This window comes from Lolium rigidum, chromosome 1, assembly GCF_022539505.1.
Source record: "Lolium rigidum isolate FL_2022 chromosome 1, APGP_CSIRO_Lrig_0.1, whole genome shotgun sequence".
NCBI classification, from domain to species: Eukaryota; Viridiplantae; Streptophyta; class Magnoliopsida; order Poales; family Poaceae; genus Lolium; species Lolium rigidum.
Window position 1 is genome coordinate 151,929,004 of NC_061508.1, and position 9,900 is coordinate 151,938,903.

Sequence of the window (9,900 nt, forward strand, 5' to 3'; positions counted from 1 at the left end):
TTGGTGCGCTTGCTGTCGTCCACCTTGAGTGCATCGTGTAATCGTGGAGCACTAAGCTTTGTCGGAAGGACGAGCACCATGTTTGTGCCAGCCGATGTTTCGTCATCGGCATTCCTCTGCTTGGGACGCCACTCCATTTTCCGTGGACGACCCTCTTCATCCAGGGTTCGCTGAACTTTCGCAGCCAGATCAGGCCTTGCCTTCCTCAATGTATGCAAGTATAACCTTTCGGCTTTCTCCAGGCCGCGCAATCGCTGAACCCTGCGCTTTTGGGAACGGCTGAGTCCATCAGGGCACCACCTTGGCCGGTGGTACCTGTCTTCTTCTTCTCCCTCGTCTTCTGAATCTTCGAGATCTTCCAACCGAGGGGGCTCAGCGCGTTTGCTTTGTGGCGAGAGAGGCCCTAGGCGCTTGAATACGGACACGCTGGCTGCCTCCTTTTTCTTCTGGTTGCATTCTGGGCAATTGCCGATTGTGGGCAATCGGCTCATTCCTGAATCCCAGCAGTGTCTGAAGAAGGGACAGTCCCAGTGCCTATCCTCGTCGATTCGCTCCCCCAACTTTTCTTTGGCGCGGCGCTCATGCTCCTCCTCCTCGCGATCATGCCGACGACGTCTCCTGTCGTCCCTAGCCAGACGATCTTCTTCATCATCATCGTTGTATCGCCGGCGTTGGTCATACTGACTCACATACTTGTTGAGGAGGTGATCAGAGAGAGGTCGTTGATACCTTATGTTTTTCACCTCTCCCTCTGTGACGTAGCGCTTACCGTCTTGGCGGAGCCGATCGCGTGGAGCGGCTTCCTTTGTATCTTTGCTATGAGAGCAGCTGCCCTCATCTCCGTCCTTACCAGAGTGGTGTCCAGGTCCTACCATGTTGATATTGCACGAGAAATCCGGCTGGCACCCTCCATGGTAAGTATACTCCACCATGTTCACAGCGGGGAAGGGTGTGTGTCGACCTTCATGGCGTACTGGTTGAAAATTAACCGTCCATTTTCTATCGCCATTTGGATCTGCTGTCGCCACACCCTGCAGTCGTTGGTGGTGTGGGTGAACGTGTTATGCCACTTGCAGTATGGCTTTCCGTTCAGCTCTTGCACCGTGGGGATCTTGTGGCCTTCGAGTACCTTTATATGCTTCTCCGTGAGTAAGAGATCAAAAATCTGCTCGCTTTGGTCACGTCGAAGTCGAACCCTTTTGGAGGGCCTTGTGGCTTCACCCATTTGCAGGACACGGGGCCCGACGCTCGAGTCCATTCAGCCACTCGCTACCTCTCGATCTCCCGTAGCACCTTCATCCTCGTCCGCCTCTACCGTGGTCACCGCACGCTTGAATTTGTCCCGGTAAACATCCGGGTGGCGCCGCTCATATGCCGACAGCTTCGCACCATGTGCGCCAATGAAGGGTAGTCTCGCTTGGGAGGCCACGTCCTTAATCGATGATGAGAGACCCACCACCGCCAACTCGATCGCTTCTTTTTCACTTACATGAGCCGAAAAGCACGGTTCCTAATGGTCCCGAAGCGCCGGACGTATTCTCGACACCTGTCTCCCCGCGCTTCGTCGTACTTGTGCTAGATCGGCAATACCAACCTCGGAAGCCTCTCGAGTGATACTCGCTCATGGAACCGCTTCTTCCAATCGCTTCCAAGTCCGGATGGAATTCGGTGGCAGCGATGTGTACCACCCGAAAGCCAATCCCGTGAGGGACCGTGCGAAGAACCTCACACGCAACTAGTCCGATGCCGAGATCGTGCCCACCTGTGCCAAATATCGGCTCACATGCTCGATGGAGCTGGAACCATCCGATCCACTAAACTTTGTGAAGTCCGGGAGCCGATATTTGGGGGTAGCGGGATCAATTCGTAATCATTGGGGTACGGCTTGGTGTAGCCGAACGTCTTCCTTTTCGGCATCATGCCGAACCGATCTTTCGAATTGTACAAATCTGATCCGCGGTGATGGCCGACGGTGTCGAACCCCGAAGATTCGCCGGGGTGGCATACTTAACCAGCCATGCTTGCTTTTCCAGCTTCCGAGCCAACCGCAGGAGCTGGGCTCGGAGGTTTGTCGGAGTGGCGTATTTAGCCAACCACGTTTGCTTCTCAAGATCCGCTCCCGACGTTCCTCCCGCCGTTCCGTAGGCCCTCGTTGTTGCAACCTGGTTCGAGAGTGCCCAGTATTGCGGTCCGGTACGTATGCGCACGCGTATCCGTGCGGGATCTCCTTGGGTGCCTCAGGTAGGAATTGGTAGTCACTAGGATCACCACCAATCTTGTAGACGACGTATGCCGATGAGTTCGGCACTTCTGGTGCCGCCCATGCGAACGGCAGCGGAGGATGGGACTTGAGTGGCATCTCTCCTTTGAAAGTCCCCAGAGCTGGTCCCGACGGAGAATACCGGTGGCTCATGATTTCCTGGACCACGCGCAGAGCGACACGCTCCAAAGTGTTCACCGTGCTCTCGCAGTGGCGGTGCAGCGAATGAGCCACCATGTAGTTGATCTCCCGACGCAGCGACCTGGTGCGTTCTTCCGACGGGGCGGACAGGTCCACTCCATCGAGGGCGCCTCAGGCGTGAACCCCTTCCACCCGACGCCATGGGAGCGGGTTCTGTGGAAAGAGCCGATGAGTTCGGCTTCGAGGGTTGCCTTGATCTCGTCATGTTTCTTCTTGAGCTCATCAGGCAGATCCTCGTACTTGACTGGAGTGCTTTCCGCCATCTCGGATGTAGATGGCGATGTGGTGGATGTCGAAGATTGTCCCACCGGGCGTGCCAGAATGTGTTGACGTCAGAAACCCACTGGCGGGCAGCGACATGCAACACAGTAGAGCCGGGAACAACTAGGGCTGCGGCTGGCCCCAGTCCCTCAGAGCGACGGCCCGCAAAGCCTCCTGGTCACACGTCCGATGCTATCGCAAGGGCGTGCCACCTGACCTATACCTGGTCGGGAAGGTGTTGGATGATGCCTCGCTTAGTTTCCTCGCAGGCATACACGTAAACGTTAAATACGAGCCTCGATCGGCTCTCGAGTTATCCCGTGAATCGGCTCAAAGAGCCGATCCACCCATGATTCGTACAAGGTGTCCGAATATATGGTGGTCCCGCTTGATCAAGATAAAGCTAATGAGATCTACGACGATTTAGGGTTTTCACCGCATAATCGGATCATCCTACTCACGATTGGGCCTCGCGCTCGCGCACGGTGACCGTAAGCCGATCCTAGACAGGGCCTAAAAACCAACACGAGGTTGATCCCCGAACATCCTTTCTAGGGCTAGCAAACTTCACCCTACACGCCGCCGGATCCTCCAACCCTTTATAGGGCCTAACTAATGCGGATATTAAACTAATCCTTGTAAAACAAGGAGCGACCGTAACGGATCAAATCTACTAAACTATGATCAAGCGGGTGCCGCCCCTACACCCGAGATAGGTGTAAGGGCGGCTAGATGCATAAGGGTTGCACTACGACAAAGCATATGATACGAAGAACAATGCTAACCCTAACACATCTAAGATAACTACGTTGCTCGCCATCAAAAAGGCTTCAGCGACGAGCAACGCATGAACAACGTAGGTAGGCTAGTGCCGCCTAGATCGCAAGATGCGATCTAGGCAGCATGGTGCTTACCGGAGAAACCCTCGAGACGAAGGAGTTGGCGATGCGCCGAGATTTGTTTGTGTTGAACGTTGGTTGTTGTTTATTTCATAAACCCTAGATACATATTTATAGTCCAGGGGACTTTCTAATGTGGGAATAATCCCCACCGTGTACGAGACAAACTCTAACTTTTAATCTACGATACAATCTACTATAATTAAAGATACACGGGCAATCTAGCCCAAATTCTTCGTGCAAGGCCGCTTCAGAGATCTTCCACATGTAATCTTCCAAGCCCATCTTGATCGCGGCCCACCTCTGACTCGGTCAAATTCTGGTGATAACAGTTATTGATTACATTACGCACCATACTTAATGCAATTGTCTGTTGCTTTGCAACTTAATACTGGAAGGGGTTCGGACGATAACCTGAAGGTGGACTTTTTAGGCATAGATGCAGTTGGATGGCGGTCTATGTACTTTGTCGTAATGCCCAATTAAATCTCACCGTACTTATCATGACATGTATGTGCATTGTTATGCTCTCTCTATTTGTCAATTGCCCGACCGTAATTTGTTCACACAACATGCTTTTATCTTATGGGAGAGACACCTCTAGTGAACTGTGGACCCCGGTCCATTCTCTAATACCGAAATACAAATCTGCTTGCAATACTTGTTTTACTCGTTTTCTCTCGCAAACAATCATCTTCCACACAATACGGTTAATCCTTTGTTACAGCAAGCCGGTGAGATTGACAACCTCACTGTTTCGTTGGGGCAAAGTACTTTGGTTGTGTTGTGCAGGTTCCATGTTGGCGCCGGAATCCTTGGTGTTGCGCCGCACTACATCCCGCCGCCATCAACCTTCAACGTGCTTCTTGGCTCCTCCTGGTTCGATAAACCTTGGTTTCTTTCTGAGGGAAAACTTGCTGATGTGCGCATCATACCTTCCTCTTGGGGTTGCCCAACGAACGTGTGAAATACACGCCATCACCGGCCTCTCGACCGGTGCCATCCGGGCGCCATCCAGTAACCCCGGCACCCCGCCCGGTTGCAGCCCGGTCCAGGGCCCGGTCGGCGACCGGCCTGTCCGGTCCCAGGTCCGGTCTGACCGGCCTCCTGACCGGCCTGCCCGACTAAAGATGCCTTTTCGGCCCGAACCGGTTTCACTTGTACCTTTTCGGCCCGTGTCGTCTTGTATCTCTATATAAGTACCCTGGACGTCCCCTTTACCCCTTAGACTTATTTTGAACTCAAACCTACCTTTGAGCTTAGTCTCCCTTGGGTATCATCCTCTCGTAATCAAGGCACCTTGGTTGTTGACTTTGATCTTGTTGAAGGAGATTCTAGTACTAGCTACTCTCTCTCTTTCACCAAGCTCTTCCTCTCCAACCCCAATCTCTCTCCGGGAATTCTCGCCACGTGCCTCTTCCTCGGAGATTCTATTGGCGTGGTCCATCGAGCCACGGAGGTAAGCATCGGGTGTATCGGGTTGGTGTGCGTGCGTGAGTCTCGGAGTTCCTCGTGCTCGTCGTGTTCTTCGTGTTCCTCGCGTTCTCCCATCTCTCCCCTTGGTTTCGAAGTCAATCCGCGAGATCGGGCCACACACGGGGTCTTAGACCTCATCATATGGTATCAGCAGCTCTTGGTTACCGCGGATTTGACCCTCCACCCACCCGATTTCGTTTCTAGAAATTTTTTCAAAAAATCCCCAAAAATAGCCCCAATTTGCCTCTTGACCGATCTGTGATTTGGTTGCGTTTTGAGTGGTTTTGGTCCGTGGATCTGGTGTTGTTGTGCTTGATCTACTATTTCCCCAACTTTGAGCCTCCAATTCCATCGTTTCCCTTCGTTTTGGTCGATTTGGTTTTGGTTTGGGGAAGAACAGGAGAGAGAAACGTCCAGTTCGCGAAATCCGGTTTCGGACCCGGTCAACCGGGCCACAGACCGGACGAGCCAGCCCAGAACCCGGTCGACCGGGCGGCAACCGGACAGGCCGGTCCAGGATCCGGTCCAACCGGGCCCCAGACCGGGCGCATCTTCGCGCCCTCCTTCGAGCTCGACGTTCGGCGATCTCCACCACCACCACCACCACCACCATCGCAGGTATAACTTGCAGCTTTCACCTTGTAACCCCTCTTCCTTTTGCGATCTATCCCATCGAGCATTGCTTGTCTAGTGTTGCGAGACATTGCACGTGGCCCCGCATTGTGAGGTGTGTGTGTCGCGTTGAGTAAGGCATCCAAGCAAACACTCGTGTGGCAAGATAGCAAAAGCGAGGCTAACGCTAACATAGTGCGTGAACAAGCCCCAAAAACACAAAAAGAGTGCGAGTAGCACCATACATCCATACATCCATACATACAAAAGTGTCCAAGTGCCACCAAAGATACAAACGAGTGCAAGTGCCACCATATACAAAAGAGAAAAAGCTTTTAAGCAAAGAGAGATACGAGAAGAGAGGCCGCGTGTGAATCTAGTTGTCTCTTAGTGTGACACTGAGCATCCGTACATACACTTTTCCGCTCACTTTTGGTTTCACTAACCCCGCTTATCTCGTGCGTGTGTTCCATAGCTTTTCCGTGTTTATAGTGATCTTCACATTGACATTTGGATTTTTGGACCTCACCCACTTTTGACAACATACTTGATCTCGGATTTTGTCTTTTGGCTTTCCACAACACTCGCCTAACACCATATTTGCTAGCTTTTGCGTGTGGTTTTGCGTGTGTTCCCGATACACTTGATCTTGCTTTCGGCTTGGTGGATTGCCTCAATACTATCTTACCTTGGTAAGAGTGCGAGGTAGTCTCCTTCCACTAACATACACAACATAGTTCTTGTCTTTACATCATGGATAGAAGCGGAGATGATGCAAGGGATGGAGAAGTCCTCCGCAACACCGAGAGGTTGGCTACTCAACACAACCTATGGACGCAACGACAAGAGTTCAAGGAGCAACTCACACTCTTCGAGACACGCATCGATGAGCAATACGATGAAGTAGCACACAACTTCTCCGTTGTGAACCAAGACTTGGCTCTCCTTCGCGAAGCTACGGACAACTTGAATGGCCAAATGGCGGCCAATGATGCGAACATGGAGCGGCGCATGGATAGCCTCGAGCGCGCCATCACCAACTTGGGTCATCATCACCGACACCGCTCTACTTCATCATCATCAAGCTCGTCACAAGATTACTACTCTCATGGTCACCGTTCGTCCTCAAGCTCCTCCTCAAGGCATGAAGACCATCATCGACCTCATCGCTCACATGCTCATCATGAAGACTCTCACTCCAACTCTAGGCGAGGAGAAATCCATCGCCATGCTCGTCCACAAGAACGACCTCCACAAGATCGTCCTCAACCGGATCGCCATGCCCACCATGGGCGTGACGGCCATCCACATGACAACGTCTTCCACAACATGGAGCCACATGGTGATGCTCAAGGCCTTGGACATCAAGACCAACCGAGGTGTGATCTCCGCAATCATCCTCGCCATGACCAACGTGGAAGAGGAGACCCACAACATGAGCAAGATGAGAGGGCCATCTTTGGGCGTCGTCAACCACCTCATCAAGATCTTCAACCACATCCTCACCGTGAACCAAGTGAAGCAAGTGTGCACCTCCAACGCCAACCCAATGCTATGGTTGGCCGTAGAAGACCTCCTATTCCTCCTCAAGCCGCAAGATATGAAGGTGCCTCTCCTCGTCGAAGAAACTTGGACGATGAAGAGAACATGTTTGGAAGACTCAAGTTCACCATGCCAAAGTTCAAGGGAGAAGAAGATGCCGAGGCCTACCTCTCATGGGCACTCAAGGTTGACAAGATATTCCGCATCCACAACTACTCCGGTGCCAAGAAGGTGGCTATGGCGTCTCTTGAGTTCGAGGACTACGCCAACACTTTGGTGGGAGCAAGTCCTCACTCTTCGAGAAGAGAAGGGTGAACCTCCAATTGACACTTGGGAAGAAATGAAGAAAGAGATGCATGCTCGCTTTGTCCCCACGCACTACATGACCGACCTCTTCAACAAGCTCCAAAAGTTGAAGCAAGGCACCAAGACCGTTGAGGAGTTCAACAAGGAGATGGAGCTTACCATGATGCGAGCCAACATCCAAGAGTCCGAGGACCAAACCATTGCTCGTTTCTTCAATGGCCTCAATTACCCCATCAAGAGGATCGTCGAGTTCCAACCATACTCCAACATGGTTGAGTTGGTCCATCAAGCGTCGAAGGCCGAGCGCCAAGTGATTGAGGACATCAAGTACTCCAAGGCCAAGACCTATTTCTCCTCCAAGCTCGCTACATCGACTCCTCCTACTACATCAACTCCTCATGCTACAAGTGCCAAGGCCGACGTGTCCTCTACAACATCCAAGAAACCGACTATCCAAAGTCGCATGAAGCAAACGGTCTCCTCCACCGCCTCCTCTAAGGCATCCACGGGACCCTCTAGTGTCACTTGCTTCAAGTGTGGCACCCAAGGTCACAAGTCGTTTGAGTGCAAGAACACCAAGGTCATGATCACTATGGAGAATGGTGATATCGAGACGCTTGATGAGGATGAATATGAAGCCCTTGTGCAAGCCGCCGTGGAAAGTGAAGAAGCTTATGAGCAAGAATGTGGAGAAGATCCTCTCTTATGTGAGCATGACCCAAGTCCCTCACTTGTGGTCACAAGGGTGCTAACAACTCAACCTCAAGCTATGGAAGACCAACGGTGCAACATCTTCCAAACCCGTGCCGGTATTGGTGGCAAGTCAATAAAGGTCATCATCGATGGAGGAAGTTGCCATAACCTTGCAAGCACCGAATTGTGTGAGAAGCTCAATCTTACACTCCGCAAGCACCCTCACCCTTACCATATCCAATGGTTGAGTGACAAGGGCAACGTCAAGATACAACATACCGTCACCGTCACTTTCAAGATTGGACCTTATGAGGATACTATTGAGTGTGACGTGGTACCCATGACGGTGTGCCACATGTTGCTTGGCCGCCCTTGGCAATATGACAAGAAGGCTATACATGATGGACTCTCCAACACATACACCTTCAAGGTCAACGACAAGAAGTTTGAGCTACGCCCCATGACTCCTAGTCAAATCATCGCCGACAATGCAAAGGCTCTAGCGAGAGCACAACATCACTTCCACCATAGTGAGTTGAGAGGTGAGGGAGCGACCCACCAAATGGAGAGTGAGCGCCACAAGCCATACATAAGTGAGCGAAAGAGCGTCCTCCTAGCCACCAAAAGCGAGTGGAGAGAAGTGCAAGCAAACCCATCCACCATATTGCACTACGTCCTCATTTGCAAGGGACCGTCATCGGAGACTAACGACTTAACCACAATTCCTTCGTCTTTGTTGTCTCTTTTGAAGGAGTTCCAAGATGTCTTCCCCGACGAGCTTCCTCATGGACTTCCACCGCTTCGAGGCATAGAGCACCGCATCGACCTCATACCCGGCGCTCCGCTTCCAAACCGTGCCGCCTACCGCACCAACCCCGAAGACACAAAGGAGATCCAACGCCAAATACAAGACCTCCTCGCTAAAGGGTACGTTCGCGAAAGCCTTAGCCCTTGTGCGGTTCCCGTGATTCTTGTGCCTAAACCGGATGAGACGCAACGGATGTGTATGGATTGTCGCCCCATCAATGCCATTACCGTCCGTTACCGCCATCCCATTCCGCGTTTAGATGACATGCTTGATGAACTTAGTGGTGCCACGATTTTCTCTAAAATCGATTTGCGTAGTGGTTACCATCAAATCCGCATGGCTATTGGTGATGAATGGAAAACGGCATTCAAGACCAAACTCGGTCTATATGAATGGCTCGTTATGCCATTTGGTCTTTCCAATGCTCCATCTACTTTCATGCGCCTCATGAATCACATCTTGCGTCCTCTCATTGGCAAGAGTGTGGTTGTCTATTTAGATGACATTCTCATTTATAGCAAAACTCTCGAGGACCATGTGCAACATGTGAGAAAAGTCTTGTGCATCTTGCGTCATGAAAAGCTTTATGCTAACCTCCCCAAATGCACATTTGCTCAAAACAAATTGGTTTTCCTTGGCTTTGTGGTTTCCGCTAATGGGATCGAAGTTGATTCTTCCAAGGTGGAGGCCATCCACAATTGGCCTACTCCTACAAATGTTGGCCAAGTCCGAAGTTTTCATGGACTTGCCGGGTTTTACCTCCGCTTTGTGAAAGATTTTAGCACCATTGCTTGCCCTTTGAACGAGCTTACCAAGAAGAATGTTCCGTTTGTTTGGGGCAA